Below are 16,676 nucleotides of genomic sequence, written 5' to 3'. Positions count from 1 at the left end.
TTGTCTTTCCCTTCACCTAAAGCAGTTCTTATCTACTGATTAATCGATAAAAAACCCTCTCCCACCCTCCCTCCCTCCCCCCCTCGTAACCACAAAAGTATGTGTTCTTCTCAGGTTTACTATTTCTCAAGATCTTATAATAGTGGTCTTATACAATATTTGTCCTTTTGCCTCTGACTAATTTCGCTCAGCATAATGCCTTCCAGGTTCCTCCATGTTATGAAATGTTTCAGAGATTCGTCACTGTTCTTTATCGATGCATAGTATTCCATTGTGTGAATATACCACAATTTATTTACCCATTCATCTGTTGATGGACACCTTGGTTGCTTCCAACTTTTTGCTATTGTAAACAGAGCTGCAATAAACATGGGTGTGCATATATCTGTTTGTATGAAGGCTCTTGTATCTCTAGGGTATATTCCGAGGAGTGGGATTTCTGGGTTGTATGGTAGTTCTATTTCTAACTGTTTAAGATAACGCCAGATAGATTTCCAAAGTGGTTGTACCATTTTACGTTCCCACCAGCAGTGTATGAGAGTTCCAATCTCTCCGCAGCCTCTCCAACATTTATTATTTTGTGTTTTTTGGATTAATGCCAGCCTTGCTGGTGTGAGATGGAATCTCATCGTAGTTTTAATTTGCATTTCTCTAATGGCTAATGATCGAGAGCATTTTCTCATGTATCTGTTGGCTGCCTGAATATCTTCTTTAGTGAAATGTGTGTTCATATCCTTTGCCCACTTCTTGATTGGGTTGTTTGTCTTTTTGTGGTTGAGTTTTGACAGAATCATGTAGATTTTAGAGATCAGGTGCTGGTCGGAGATGTCATAGCTGAAAATTCTTTCCCAGTCTGTAGGTGGTCTTTTTACTCTTTTGGAGAAGTCTTTAGATGAGCATAGGTGTTTGATTTTTAGGAGCTCCCAGTTATCGGGTTTCTCTTCATCATTTTTGGTAATGTTTTGTATTCTGTTTATACCTTGTATTAGGGCTCCTAGGGTTGTCCCAATTTTTTCTTCCATGATCTTTATCGTTTTAGTCTTTATGTTTAGGTCTTTGACCACTTGGAGTTAGTTTTTGTGCATGGTGTGAGGTATGGGTCCTGTTTCATTTTTTTGCAAATGGATATCCAGTTATGCCAGCACCATTTGTTAAAAAGGCTATCTTTTCCCCAGTTAATTGACACTGGTCCTTTGTCAAATATCAGCTGCTCATACTTGGATGGATCTATGTCTGGGTTCTCAATTCTGTTCCATTGGTCTGTGTGTCTGTTGTTGTACCAATACCAGGCTGTTTTGACTACTGTGGCTGTATAATAGGTTCTGAAGTCAGGCAGAGTGAGGCCTCCCACTTTCTTCTTCTTTTTCAGTAGTGCTTTGCTTATCCGGGGCTTCTTTCCCTTCCATATGAAATTGGTGATTTGTTTCTCTATCCCCTTAAAATATGACATTGGAATTTGGATCGGAAGTGCATTAAATGTATAGATGGCTTTTGGTAGAATAGACGTTTTTACTATGTTAAGTCTTCCTATCCATGAGCAGGGTATGTTTTTCCACTTAAGTATGTCCTTTTGAATTTCTTGTAGTAGAGCTTTGTAGTTTTCTTTGTATAGGTCTTTTACATCCTTGGTAAGATTTATTCCTAAGTATCTTATCTTCTTGGGGGCTACTGTGAATGGTATTGATTTGGTTATTTCCTCTTTGGTGTTCTTTTTGTTGATGTAGAGGAATCCAAGTGATTTTTGTATGTTTATTTTATAACCTGAGACTCTGCCAAACTCTTCTATTAGTTTCAGTAGTTTTCTGGAGGATTCCTTAGGGTTTTCTGTGTATATAATCATGTCATCTGCAAATAGTGATAACTTTACTTCTTCCTTGCCAATCCGGATCACCTTTTATTTCTTTGTCTAGCCTAATTGCCCTGGCTAAGACTTCCAACACGATGTTGAATAAGAGCGGTGATAAAGGGCATCCTTGTCTGGCTCCCGTTCTCAAGGGAAATGCTTTCAGGTTCTCTCCATTTAGAGTGATATTGGCTGTTGGCTTTGCATAGATGCCCTTTATTATGTTGAGGAATTTTCCTTCAATTCCTATTTTGGTAAGAGTTTTTATCATGAATGGGTGTTGGACTTTGTCAAATGCCTTTTCTGCATCAATTGATAAGATCATGTGGTTTTTGTCTTTTGTTTTATTTATGTGATGGATTACATTAATGGTTTTTCTGATATTAAACCAGCCTTGCATACCTGGTATAAATCCCACTTGATCAGGGTGAATTATTTTTTTGATGTGTTGTTGGATTCTATTGGCTAGAATTTTGTTGAGGATTTTTGCATCAATGTTCATGAGGGATATAGGTCTATAATTTTCTTTTTTTGTAATGTCTTTACCTGGTTTTGGTATCAGGGAGATGGTGGCTTCATAGAATGAGTTGGGTAGTATTCCGTCATTTTCTATGCTTTGGAATACCTTTAGTAGTAGTGGTGTTAACTCTTCTCTGAAAGTTTGGTAGAACTGTGCAGTGAAGTCGTCCGGGCCAGGGCTTTTTTTTGTTGGGAGTTTTTTGATTACCGTTTCAATCTCTTTTTTTGTTATGGGTCTATTTAGTTGTTCTACTTCTGAATGTGTTAGTTTAGGTAGGTAGTGCTTTTCCAGGAATTCATCCATTTCTTCTAGGTTTTCAAATTTGTTAGAGTACAATTTTTCATAATAATCTGAAATGATTCTTTTAATTTCATTTGGTTCTGTTTTGATGTGGTCCTTCTCATTTCTTATTCGGGTTATTTGTTTCCTTTCCTGTATTTCTTTAGTCAGTCTAGCCAATGGTTTATCAATTTTGTTAATTTTTTCAAAGAACCAGCTTTTGGCTTTGTTAATTCTTTCAATTGTTTTTCTGTTCTCTAATTCATTTAGTTCAGCTCTAATTTTTATTATTTGTTTTCTTCTGGTGCCTGATGGATTCTTTTGTTGCTCAGTTTCTATTTGTTCAAGTTGTAGGGACAGTTCTCTGATTTTGACTCTTCTTTTTGTATGTGTGCATTTATTGATATAAATTGGCCTCTGAGCACTGCTTTTGCTGTGTCCCAGAGGTTTTGATAGGAAGTATTTTCATTCTCGTTGCTTTCTATGAATTTCCTTATTCCCTCCTTGATGTCTTCTATAACCCAGTCTTTTTTCAGGAGGGTATTGTTCATTTTCCAAGTATTTGATTTCTTTTCCCTAGTTTTTCTGTTATTGATTTCTAGTTTTATTGCCTTGTGGTCTGAGAAGATGCTTTGTAATATTTCAATGTTTTGGACTCTGCAAAGATTTGTTTTATGACCTAATATGTGGTCTATTCTAGAGAATGTTCCATGTGCGCTAGAAAAAAAAGTATATTTTGCAGCAGTTGGGTGGAGAGTTCTGTATAAGTCAATGAGGTCAAGTTGGTTGATTGTTGTAATTAGATCTTCCGTGTCTCTGTTGAGCTTCTTACTGGATGTCCTGTCCTCCGAAAGTGGTGTGTTGAAGTCTCCTACTATAATTGTAGAGGTATCTATCTCGCTTTTCAATTCTGTTAAAATTTGGTTTATGTATCTTGCAGCCCTGGCATTGGGTGCATAAGTATTTAATATGGTTATGTATTCCTGATCAATTGTCCCTTTTATCATTATATAGTGTCCTTCTTTATCCTTTGTGGTGGATTTAAGTCTAAAGTCTATTTTGTCAGAAATTAATATTGCTACTCCTCTTCTTTTTTGCTTATTGTTTGCTTGATATACTTTTTTCCATCCTTTGAGTTTTAGTTTGTTTGTGTCTCTAAGTCTAAGGTGTGTCTCTTGTAGGCAGCATATAGATGGATTGTGTTTCTTTATCCAGTCTGTGACTCTCTGTCTCTTTATTGGTGCATTTAGTCCATTTACATTCAGGGTAATTATAGATAAATAAGTTTTTAGTGCTGTCATTTTGATGCCTTTTTATGTGTGTTGTTGACAATTTTTCCACATACTTTTTTGTGCTGAGGCGTTTTTCTTAGTAAATTGTGAGATCCTCATTTTCATAGTGCTTGACTTTATGTTAGTTGAGTCGTTACGTTTTTCTTGGTTTTTATCTTGAGTTATAGAGTTGTTATACCTTTTTGTGGTTACCTTATTATTTACCCCTATTTTTCTAAGTAAAAACCTAACTTGTATTGCTCTATATCGCCTTGTATCACTCTCCATATGGCAGTTCAATTCCTCCTGTATTTAGTCCCTCTTTTGATTATTGTGATCTTTTACCTATTGACTTCCATGATTCCCTGTTATGTGTATTTTTTTTTTTTTAATTAATCTTAATTTGTTTGTTTTTGTGATTTCCCTATTTGAGTTGATATCAGGACGCTCTGTTTTGTGACCTTGTGTTGTGCTGATATCTGATATTATTGGTTCTTTGACCAAATAATATCCTTTAGTATTTCTTGTAGCTTTGGTTTGGTTTTTGCAAATTCTCTAAACTTGTGTTTGTCTGTAAATATCTTAATTTCGCCTTCATATTTCAGAGAGAGTTTTGCTGGATATATGATCCTTGGCTGGCAGTTTTTCTCCTTCAGTGTTCTGTATATGTTGTCCCATTCCCTTCTCGCCTGCATGGTTTCTGCTGAGTAGTCAGAACATATTCTTATTGATTCTCCCTTGAAGGAAACCTTTCTTTTCTCCCTGGCTGCTTTTAAAATTTTCTGTTTAACTTTGGTTTTGGTGAGTTTGATGATAATATGTCTTGGTGTTTTTCTTTTTGGATCAATCTTAAATGGGGTTCGATGAGCATCTTGGATAGACATCCTTTCGTCTTTCATGATGTCAGGGAAGTTTTCTGTCAGGAGTTCTTCAACTATTTTCTCTGTGTTTTCTGTCCCCCCTCCCTGTTCTGGGACTCCAATCACCCGCAGGTTATCCTTCTTGATAGAGTCCCACATAATTCTTAGGGTTTCTTCATTTTTTTTAATTCTTTTATCTGATTTTTTTTCAGCTATGTTGGTGTTGATTCCCTGGTCCTCCAGATGTCCCAGTCTGCATTCTAATTGCTGGAGTCTGCTCCTCTGACTTCCTAGTGCATTGTCTAATTCTGTTATTTTATTGTTAATCTTTTGGATTTCTACATGTTGTCTCTCTATGGATTCTTGCAACTTATTAATTTTTCCAGTATGTTCTTGAATAATCTTTCTGAGTTCTTCAACAGTTTTATCAGTGTGTTCCTTGGCTTTTTCTGCAGTTATCCTAATTTCATTTGTGATATCATTAAGCATTCTGTAAATTAGTTTTTTATATTCTGTATCTGATAATTCCAAGATTGTATCTTCATTTGGGAAAGATTTTGATTCTTTTGTTTGGGGGGTTGGAGAAGCTGTCATGGTCTGCTTCTTTAAGTGGTTTGATATGGATTGTTGTCTCTGAGCCATCACTGGGAAACTAGTTTTTCCAGAAAATCTGCTGCGTCCAGTCCAAATCCCTGCGGGACGGTTCCCCGGCTCGGACGCTGCTCTTTCTGCTCCAAGACCAGTCACTGCCTCCCGGGGACTTCTCCTACCGGCTGCGTCCCACGCCGCCCGTGGAACCGGCTGGTCCCCGTCCCGGGGTTAGTTCAGGGGGGTGGAGCAGCTCTCTGTACGCTGGCTTCAGGCTCTGGAAACAATCGCTGCTTCCCCGTATTAGTTTGTTCTCCGTCTCTAAATCTGTGTTTGTTTTTCAGGGTTCGTAGATTGTTATGTATGTGATCGATTCACTTGTTTTTCCGTGTCTTTGTTGTAAGAGGGATCCGAGGTAGCGTCTGCCTAGTCCGCCATCTTGGCTCCTGCCTCATGTTTTTTTGAAAATAGAACTTATATCCCAACCAGCTTTTGGCAAAGTTTTGAGTCCAGAACAGCCTCTGAAGGTCTCCTTCAGGGCTCTGGTCACCAGCACTGTGGAGATGCAAGGAAGGCAGGGTAGAAATAGGGCCACAGTCCCCAACTCAAGCTGAGGCATAAAGATCAAAAGTGCCTTGCCATAGACATGAGAATTTTCTACATTCCATTTCCAGTCAAGTGCCAAGTGCCCCTTTAATATTACTTCATGAGTTTATATACAATGAAATCTGTCTTGGTAAATGGTACATCGTATATGCATTAGTAAGTGGACATTTCTTGCAAACCTGTGTCTTGGTCCATATGAAAATATGTAGCAACAAATATTCTATCACTAGTGTGTACCTGCTTTTCTCTATCACCCTCTCTGTCCACTAGCTTTTAACAAGTACATTAGCATAAATTAGCCAGCCCCCAGATGAAAAAGCTGTGGCCCCTCACTGCTAAACTTCTACCAAGACTGTATGCAGAATTCTGTTTATACCTCCAGCCTGAGCTAAATTTTTGCCTGATTGTTATTTTGTGAGTTCACTGATTGGTCTCTTGAGAATCCTTACAGGGCACTCGTAATGGAAGAAGGGGCATGCTTCCTTTGAGGCAGTGCCCTGCTGGAAGGATGTAGAGGAAGTAAGGTCACCATTGCTCTAATGAGTAAAGGGTGGGAGGGACTTGGGAAACTGATCTAGACCCTCTTCATTGTGCTCCTCTGGTTCTGTCTCTCTGGCCACATTAAGGGACCTGCAAGCAGTGTGTGGTCAAGAGCTCAGCTGGTAACCAAAAGATCAGTTCGAATCCATCACCCTCTCCCTGGAAACTCTATTGGCCAGTTCTACTCTGTGCTATAGGGTCACTATGAGTAGGAAACGACTCAACCGCAGTGGGTTTGGTTTTTGGTTTGGAGGCAGCCTGAGACATACAGGAACCCTTTGGAGCCAGAGGGCATGCCACCCAGCACCTCCCAAAGACCCTAGCTTCCTTTCTTGCCTGAGTGTTGTTTGGAATGCCTCATACGACCAGAGAGGACACAACAACTTCACCTGACTTTGTCAGACTGAGGAGAAGGTGTAGGGTGTTCTGAAAAGGACTGGCTGTAGTGTTTTATTCACACTTCTTCCTGAAGGATTTGTCCAAAGCAGTGAGATGGCAGAGGGACTCTTCAGGTTGCCCTGAGATTTAGGCCTTTTTTTTTTTTTTTTCTGGTAGCATGTATTTACATTCCTATTGACCATCTGCCACCCAAACTCTTCTCCTCTCCAGACACTCTTTACTGTTTAAGAAAGAGAACATACATTTGGAGTGAAAGAGTCTTCTTAACCAGTCAACTTCTGGTTTTCTTTGTTGCAGGAAATTAGAGTTAAGCTTAGCATAATTAGGAACTGGTGGCAGGTGGGTTAATATGTCAGTCTTTTGTAACCTAATCATGGAAGTGACGTCACATTACTTTTGCTATATTGTATTCCCTAGAAACAAGTCAAGGTCCAGCCCACACTCAAGTGGAGGGCGTTACACAGGAGCGGGATCGTAGGGAGCCATGTCAGAAGCTGCCTACCACATGCCTCTTCTATACCTGACTTCTAATGTGCGTACAGAATTGGAGTTCTGAAAGTTCAATAGATTTACGTTTAAAAAAATAGGTGACTTTTGTAATGATATTGCTAAAGCACAAGTATCCGTGTTCCTTTCTACAAGGGGAAGGAATGGAACAGAGAAAGAATGTAATGAAACCACCTTGCTCCTTGTTAACAGTTTGAACAAAACTATGCTCCTTGTTAACAGCTTGAACAAACAGGTTCCTAAAATTATCTTAGAATCGTAGTTACACTTGGTCTTTCCTTGTTTTCCATTAGCGTTTGGCTATATGATAAATGAACTAGTGAAGATGTATTCAATCGCTATTATGCTGGGGCCATAATAACATACACTAGGTATCTAAGCAACAAGTTAGGTGTTCCCCTTTGCAAGGTGCATGCCTTACACAGTGATTTGACTTTCCAGCAAGAGTTAGAGTTACCCATCTGTAGACACTTGCCTTTTTCTGTGTTCTAAGCAGTAACTAGCAAGAGGGTGGCCCCCTGTGGTTATAAATCTTAGACATTCCTAAAGTTTTCTTTTCCTAAAGTTGACAGAGCTTGATGGGAGTCAGACTTTGTAACCTTGTTCTTGTTAATACCATGCCAAAACTAACTGGACAGTTCCCTAAATCAGAAATGAATATATGATGAGAACCCCATTGAGATTGCCATTGAGCTGTCTATAATAGATGTTCAATAGTAAACTCTCCTGGCATATTCTGCTTGGGTCATGTTCTGCTTCATCACACCCTCTCCCACCAATGGACTCTGCAGCACAGGGTCCAGGAAAACAGAGAGGGGACATATTCTCTGAGTGCATGCCAGCTGGTGCACTTCAGGCAAAGGTGCTCCTGAACCACCCAGCCCCCCATGCTCCCATAGCCAGCCATAGCTGGTGTTCTTCACCCTCCAGATATATTGGGGCCACTCCATGGGGAACACAGTGAGAAGCCTTAGCTACCACGAATGGGTAGTGTACATCAATATCATCGTAAAGGGGTAAGGGAAAAGGGACTTCTCCGTTTTCTTCACCGCTCTGTCCTCAGTACTCAAAACAGTGTCTGGCCCACATAGAAGCTCAGTAAATAAAAGAATGACTAGATGATTTCCAGATTGTTACCCTGATAGTTGCCCTGAGGAATTTCCTGAAGTAGCTGTTATTAAGAGAAGCCTGGTGGTGCAGTAGTTAATAAGCACGGTATACTATCGCTGCAAACCAAAAAGGTCAGCAGTTCGAATCCACCAGCCTTTCCTTGAAAACCCTGTGGAGCAGTTCTACTCTGTCCTATATGGTCGCTATCAGTCAGAATCGACTTAAAGGCAATGGGTTTTTTTTGCTGGGGAGGGGGCTAGTAGGGTTAGGCTATTTAGTGAGACCATTGGTAAAAGATGTGACTTTGAAGCTAGCAAGATGTGACGTCTCCCCCTTTTTATCACACAAAAATTAAGCCTAATAAATTTTAACAGGCCCAACTGTAAGATACCCAAACTGTAAGATATTAAGACATATTTTCCAAGTCACCTCTTAGGAAGCTCGCTTATGCATGCCTCTAGCTCTAGTACTCAGATGCCTGAAGTTTTGCTGTATCTAAATGTTGATCATTATTATTATTATTTTAATATTTTACTTCTCAAAGAAACTAAAACTCAAGGAAAACATGATATCGTATCCCACCTTTCAAATTAATGTAAAGAGCTCTGGTTGCTCAATGGTTAAACACTTGGCTGCTAACCAAAAGGTCAGTGGTTTGAACCCACCAGCTGCTGCTTGGGAGAAAAGACCTGGCGATCTGCTCTCATAAAGATTACAGCCTAGGAAATCCTATGAGGCACTTCTCTGCCGTCACATGGGGTCACTATGATGAGTCAGAATCAACTCAGGGGAGCACAGAAACAACAAAAATCCTTATAGAGAAGAAAAACGAAGATTTTATGAGAGAAGTTTTTTCCCAAGATGCACATATACCTCAAGTCAAAAGAACTCGTCCTGTTTTATACCTGGGTGTGTGTGTTTGTGAGTGTGTGTCTGTAGTTGTTTGTGTGGTGCTTGTTTCAGAACTTTCCTTGCCAAGAATTAAGAATAATACCATGGCTAAAATAGACAATCAAAATGTGTATGTGTATTTCTTTTCAAGAAAATGATACGATTGAGGGTGTTTATGACCATGCCTTGTAAGTTCATACCAGTTGGCTAAGTTGTACATAGAGAGAAGGTTTTAGAAGACAGAAAGGGACTTTATCTGTATTCCCATCACAGCCCAGACTCTGCTTTAATGCCACTAGTTTTAGTTGGAGAAAATCCAAGCACCTGCTTATGGGTGTGCAAGTCAGCAAAGAGTTGGAGCCAGGCTTTGTGGATATCACAGTGTGGGTGGCTATGAAGGAAGTGGGGACCAAACTGAATTTTTCAACTAAATGTGATCTCTGTCATTTGTCTAATACATGTTTGCCATAAGATTAATATTATTTTTCATCTATTTTAGGACTTTTTTTTAGAAATATCCAAGAAAGCATATTTTCATCTGATCTGTGTGATAAATGGCTTGCTGTAATTGATCAAGGGAGTGAGGAGGAGAAAATAACTGCAATCCAGAGGTAATGATGGAGTCAGTACTCAACTCTGGCCATGCCTCAGAAATACAACCAACACACTCTCAGAAAAAAATAGCTTCTATTGTACAACTTTGCCTACTAAATAAGGACCACTGCCAAAGAGTTTCATGTGGTCACACCCATGGAGGCCAGTTTAAAAACAGATGTCTACCTTGGTGCTGTCATCCAGTTACTGTTTTTCTCCTCACCTTACTAATAGGGAAATTGTAGACCATTGTCCGCCTTCTGAATATTTGAAATTAGTAGGAGATTGAAATCCATTAGTCCAAGAGAGGTGGTAGAGGCTAACTCTGACAGTGTTATGATTTCACTTTCTCGGATATTTAACTAACCAGAGAAAGTCTTATCATGCTCAGGAATCAAATTTAATGAAGCATTTCTGTATCTGTTCATGTCTGCAACTCTGCTAGTCTCCAGGCACACAGAGGTGAAGGACCTAATCCCTCACCTTAAGAAACTCAAAGGCTGGTGGAAGAGAGAAGTAGATAAACTGAAGTGTCTTCAGTGCTATAAAAGGGACACTCAGAGGTACTGTGGGAACATGGTGGAGTGATAACTCCCTGCAAGACTCAGAGAAAAAGGAAGCTCAAATTGCAGTCAAGACCTGATCACAAAGAATTCCAGGTCTATGCCCATGCAAGTAGAAATTTCTGGCAGGACTCATCATGAATGTTATGTGCAATATGGCAGAATAGGAAAGAGTATTCAGTAACTCAATTTCCTAAGCTTTCCTTCTGTGAAAAACCCAAGAATTCCAATAATATGTTCCATTTGTGTATGTCTTTTGAGCACAATTTTCTTTTAGCAACTTCCAAATATTATCAACTTCACAATACTTTTGATAAACCCCTTTGTTAGCAATACAACACATAATTTGCACTGAGGAGTTAGAAACTAAGGAACAGCTGTGAAAGTCACCAGAAACCAAGGCCATGGAACAAAATACCACCTCCATTCCCATTACAGTTTAGAGAAGACCCTCTGAGTACAGTGAGCACCAAGTCCTGGAGCTCTCTGTCGCACGTGTTACCAACTGCACTCCTATTACACTTTAGAGGAGACCGTTCGGGTACATCAAGCATCACATCCTATAGCTCATTGCTGCTCCTAGTCTAAAACCTGTGTACTTCACACTGTGTTAAGGGTGTATCATCAGTCTGTAGTAATGAGAGCTGGGCTCCCTGCTGCTGGTGCCATTCCTTTTAAGCATATTTTCTCCAAGTTGCAGCATCTTGTAAAAAAAAAAACTAAAACTCTGAATATCAATGTAGAAACAGTTTCAGTGCATGATTAGAAAAAAAAAAAAGCTGTATCAGTTACAAATCGTAGAACATTGGAAATTATACTATTGTAAACTTGAATGAGAAAGCGGTACCATTCGGACTGATTTGGAATGTAATTGACCTTGGATCCTAGCAGAGCGGAGCATAGGATCTTAGAATGTCTCAGTAGAGATTTGGACTCTCATTGTCAGACAACATTTTTTTATTGTTACCCTGAAAATAAAGGGAGTATTTTAAATGCAATTACTTTTTAATATCAGTAACTTCTGTGAGTTTGAGCACATTCTGGAATGTTACAGGATTTTTTCAGGCAGCATTTTTTATGAGACAGAATTCTACATTCTTTTACATTTTTCCCTGGGTTGTGGACATGGTCTACAAAAAAAAAAGTCGTTCTCTTTCTCTGTATTTACAAGTTCTTAAATGAAATGACTTGTTTTAAGAATGTGTTTTTCTGTATTTCAGGGCTTTTAGACCAACTGCCAAAAGCCAGTGTTCTCCTGCAATACCTTTTTGGAGTGTTAAACACAACACTGAACAACATTCTGCATCCAGTCAGATGACAGCATATAATTTATCAGTGTGTATCGCCCCAAGCATTCTTTGGTCTTCTACTTCCCGCAGCCCAGGACTGGAAAGTGAATTGACAGGGAAGGTAATGAGATTTCTCACTTTTATGCATTTCGTCCTGGGTCCTCACTTCAGGTCTGAAATTCAGGGTATTATCTGAAGGACCATTTTTTAAAAAGTGTACGCTTTAATTGCACTCTTCTGGGATGGCAGAGACATTTATCTCATCATAGTAGGTTATGGGAAGATGGGTTCTTAAGTGGGAAATTCAGAGCAGCTGTGTGACTTCTTTCCCTTTCAGGAGACTAAATCCTAGACTGACTAAACCATAAACCAAAACCCGTTGCCGTCAAGTCGACTCCAACTCACAGCAGCCTTATAGGACAGAGTAGAACGGCCCCATAGGGTTCCCAGGGAGTGGCTGGGGAATTTGAAGCGCTAACCTTTTCATTAGCAGCGAGCTCTTAACCACTGTTCCACCAGGGCTTGGACAAAACCATAGAGAGATAAAAAGAAGTGGTGATACGATAGAAAAGCCTGGGCTTTTGAGTTAGACAAGCCAAGCTTCAACCCTCAGCCTTACCATTGCTGGATGTGTAACCTTGGGCAAAGTCTCCAAGCCAGCCCCCTCATCTGAGGAATGGCAGTGATGACAGCACCCAGCTCGTCTAGACATTGCTGCAGTTGTGCCCATGCACATCCCAGGGGGCCAAGCAATATGAGCGCCCTTATTTCTACACACATTGGACTTCTGCCAACAATGGCTCGCTCAGAGAAATACTTGCCTGCCGTTTTATCTCTGCTACTGGGGTGAAGAAACTAGTAAAAGATTCCAGAACATCCTAAGGGAGCCTCAGGGTGCCTAATGAGATCACAGTTTTCTCCCCAGCACCCCCACAGAGCAAGCCTAAGGCAAGACAATGCTTGGGAAGGACAGCACTTGGACAAACAGGCAGATTTTCTCCCTAGCTGCCTCATTTCTTCATAGTCAGCCCACAGAGAAATTCCGTTTCTCAAGTTTAAGATACTTCTTCACTTAAGAAGTAAATTTCATGAGTTTTCATGGATTGGATGCTGCGTAAATTGAATAACATCTTTACCCCCAACACTTTATGTGGGTTATTTAAAAATTACTGAATTTTAACTGTGTAGCCATTGATATAAATATATTAGTTATTAAGCCGAGGACACAAATTAGAACTTTATTTCACTGATTAAATGTATTTTAAAGTCTGTGCCCAAACTACTCTTAAAAGTATCATAGTTTCTTAGTGAAAAATGGTTCATATATTTTCATATCAACTCTGAATTGTTCTCAGAATTCTTTCACATGTATGTTAGATTCAGTATGTATATATGAAATGTGATTTATAACTGTCACACCCATTTTTGCCCTTTTGTGTTACAGATTTCTCTTGTACAATTTCTTATTGAAAATTGCTTCAAAATATTTGGAGCAGACATCCCTTCCTTCTTGGAGGAAAGCTGAATGATCACACCAGTGAATTGTGTTGATTCAGAGAAGGCTTCAGGTACTGTGAATAACTTAATGGCTTTTGGAAGAAGCAGTGAGCCTGGTAGGAGTCTTGGATGATGTCAAGACAGCGACTTGTCTGTACCTCAGAGCATGACCCAAGGATAATGATCCTGGTCCCAAGCTCTTCTTGCTCCTTCTTCAGAACCGTGGCTCAAGGATAGGGGGAGATAACACACTGTTGTGAGATCAAAGAAAAGATAGGACTAAGTCCATGATCTCAAGAAGTTGCTAGTGCAGCTTATAACAGCATCAGGAGAGAACATGTTATGATACAGTGATTTGGAGACTTTTTCAAACAGAACTTTAAATGGAACCCTGATATATCTAATAGAGGCACTCTGGTTGAAACCAAGGTGAAGGGCCAGAAGCGCTGCCTGTTTTATTTCTCCCCCTTCTTCTTGCTCGGTGGTCCCTGAGGCACCTCAGGGATCCAGTGCTCTTTGAAACAGTTTGAAAAGAACCAGCATCATTGAGAAAAAAGGACTTGATGTCAAATAGCCTTTTCAGAGTGTGAACCCCTGTACCACCGTTACCAGTTCTGTTATCTGTGTCCAGTTTTCCCAGCTCAGCCTCAAATTCTTAATCTCTACAATGCAGATAAAAATGGTATCTAAATCTTAGAATATTTGTGAGGATTAAATAAGATAACAATATCAAATAAAGTTATAAAAAAGCCAACTAGTAGAGATTTCTTTGAGGCCAGAGTTAGTAGTTAGTATTATCTGAGTCTAGCTAATCATAGTTAAGGTGTCCCTGGTGGTGCAAATGTTTAAGCACTCTGCTAATAACCAAAAAGTTGGCAGTTCAAACCCACTCAGAAATGTCTTGGAAGAAAGGCTTGGTGATCTGCCTCCAAAAGGGGCACTTTTATGAAAACCGTATTGAGCACAGTTCTACTCTGCAACACATGAGTCAGAATTGTCTCAATGACGCCTGGACATCATAGCTAACTGCCAACAGCCCATTTTACAAGGTGGATTTTAGATTCAGAACCAGTATCATGTCATCCGTCCCTTCATATTTTTGCTATTTCTTGGTTGTATGATATTTATCTCAGTGCTTTGAGGAAATCTTTAAGAAAATCATTTTATCAGGAACTGAGATGAGTCTAGTATCTGAGAATATGTTTATGCCAAGACAACTTTTTTTTTTTTTCATTCAGAAGTAACAACGGAGCAGCCTCTTGAATACAAGCTGATAAGAGTTACAGTGATTTACAGAAAGTCACAACTGCGGGATTCTGCCCAGGCCCTTTCTGACGTAGAGCAACTACCTGTCACCATTTTCTGAGTCCCTGAAGATTAGAACATCCATAATCATACTGGACTCTTCAGTATTACTCCTATCTATAAGACACCACTGAGAGCTGTTGTGTTTTCCAAAATGTTTACAGGGCTTTGCTGAATTTGGATTAAATCCTGAGATGCTGTCCAGAAATAAGCAAATTTCTTCGCACAAGAATGAACCAGGAATTCAAACTGATTTGAAATGCTTCAGTCAGGGACACGGAAACAAGGAAAGCCCTCTGTGTTGCACCACAACCAAATCTCTTGCCCATGAGATTTTGACCCTAGTAGGAAACAGGCAGTGGTGCCCCGCTCAAAAATGGCAGCCTGTGGCGCTGCTTTGAATGTGTGTCGCTCTCCACAGTCCTGCCAGGAATCCAGTCTCCTGCATCAGCTTCCTGGTTTCCTGATACGAGAGTTTCCTTATGGGGCAATGGTGATGGAAAAAATTTGGAGAAGGGTGGCAAAAATTTTTCCATACTTGAAGATGATAATCAGTGTCACTGAGCTTTACATGTAGAAATTGTTAAAATTTATGTGGCTGTGTATGTTTTTTCACACATATACACATACACACAAAAGCTTCCATTGTGGAGTTCATTACTGCTTATTAAAAAGCAGCACATATGCATTTGCTCATTTGATTCTCCTAGTAACACTGTGGGCAAAGTATTGTTTTATAGATATGCCACTGGAAATTCAGAATTCAGAGGCTCACTTGCTAAAGCACAAATAACAAATACTGAGTTCAGAAGTAGATCACAGCTATGTCTACTACATCATCTAGTGTGTTAAACGTTTTTAATTACTGCTTTGAGGAATAAAACTCATTATGGTTCTAAGGCAAATTATGGGCCAATGGCACTGAACTACTTGTTTTATAGGTAGTGGTTCTGACCCAGAAGAAAAACCTATTGTGGCATTGTTATGAAAACCTCTTATGAGTTGCCAGAGAAAAAGTAAAATTTATATGAATCTCATGGATTTAAAATATACTTAACAAAATTTTGAAATGTAACATAAAACAGCAAAGAAAGGAAAAAATATTTTGCAGTTATAATAATGAAGTAATTTTCTTCTGTGGGATAATTACATTGGAAACATAACTGTAACCCAAACTTAATTGGATCTTTGAAGAAGTGGGAGGGGGAAAGACATTCATGTGTGGCTTCAGAGAATCAGTTTGATCTTCCCTTCTTTCATAAAGATCAAAGGACTCATTGTTATTTGAGAAGGAAAAGCAGGATTCGATTATGCCTGAGATAGAAGTCAGAAGGAACAGAGTAGTTGCCTTTTCAATACTTTTTAATTGAGTGTCCTATCCCCAACTCCGTACTCTTGTAATTGATTCTGAAAGATCTTGATCCCAATAATTATGCCATTTAGACATGGGAGGATGTTAACAATCCAGCAAGAGCAACAGAATACAAGTCATTGCAAAGGAGTGCAGTGGCTAACTGACAAGAGAATTGGAAAAGGAGGATGATTTTTTCCTGATTTTGTTCCCCTCAAACATTAATCGGAATGGATCAGACTAGTTAATTTATCTTTCACATGCCAAATAATATGTCTTAGAAATCTCAGACCTTGTTTTTCTTTATATTAATCCATCCTTTGTTTCAGGTACAAAATCAAACTATTGCATATTGGTTTCCCATTCAGTCATGATCAACACATTTAGGTCCAAGCCCTACTCCACTCAGAGAATCTCTGCTGATGGTTGAATGTAGCAATAATTTCCTGTTTTTAGACGGTCTCTAAAAGGTACAGAATTGAATTCCATTTAAGATAAGTAGCTTACTATTTTTTATTTCAAGTTTGTCCAAAAATAATTCTTCTGAAAAATTAGCTGGTGATTTTGGTCTCTGTAGAAATACAAAATTATCAACTCATGAATTAAACCCACCGAGCTTATGAAATATCTTCTAGAGAGCAAAAAAGAACAGCATAACCGTGA

The 16,676-nt window shown here is 39.3% G+C and overlaps 1 protein-coding gene across 1 annotated transcript in view; it reads left to right on the top strand.

Moving 5' to 3' along the window:
* LOC104845436 (rho GTPase-activating protein 20-like) overlaps positions 1 to 11,975 on the top strand; it is a 55,181-nt gene extending 43,206 nt beyond the window's left edge. Inside the window, exons 11-12 of the mRNA XM_064285402.1 lie at positions 9,914 to 10,025; positions 11,792 to 11,975. The gene's annotated coding sequence lies outside the window, so the exon portion shown is untranslated. The remainder of the gene's footprint in view (positions 1 to 9,913; positions 10,026 to 11,791) is intronic.
* Positions 11,976 to 16,676: the final 4,701 nt, after the last annotated feature.

The sequence above is a fragment of the Loxodonta africana genome, chromosome 5 (assembly GCF_030014295.1).
Source record: "Loxodonta africana isolate mLoxAfr1 chromosome 5, mLoxAfr1.hap2, whole genome shotgun sequence".
Lineage (NCBI taxonomy): Eukaryota > Metazoa > Chordata > Mammalia > Proboscidea > Elephantidae > Loxodonta > Loxodonta africana.
The sequence above is the reverse complement of the archived record's forward strand: the minus strand, read 5'-3'. Positions and strand labels throughout refer to the sequence as shown.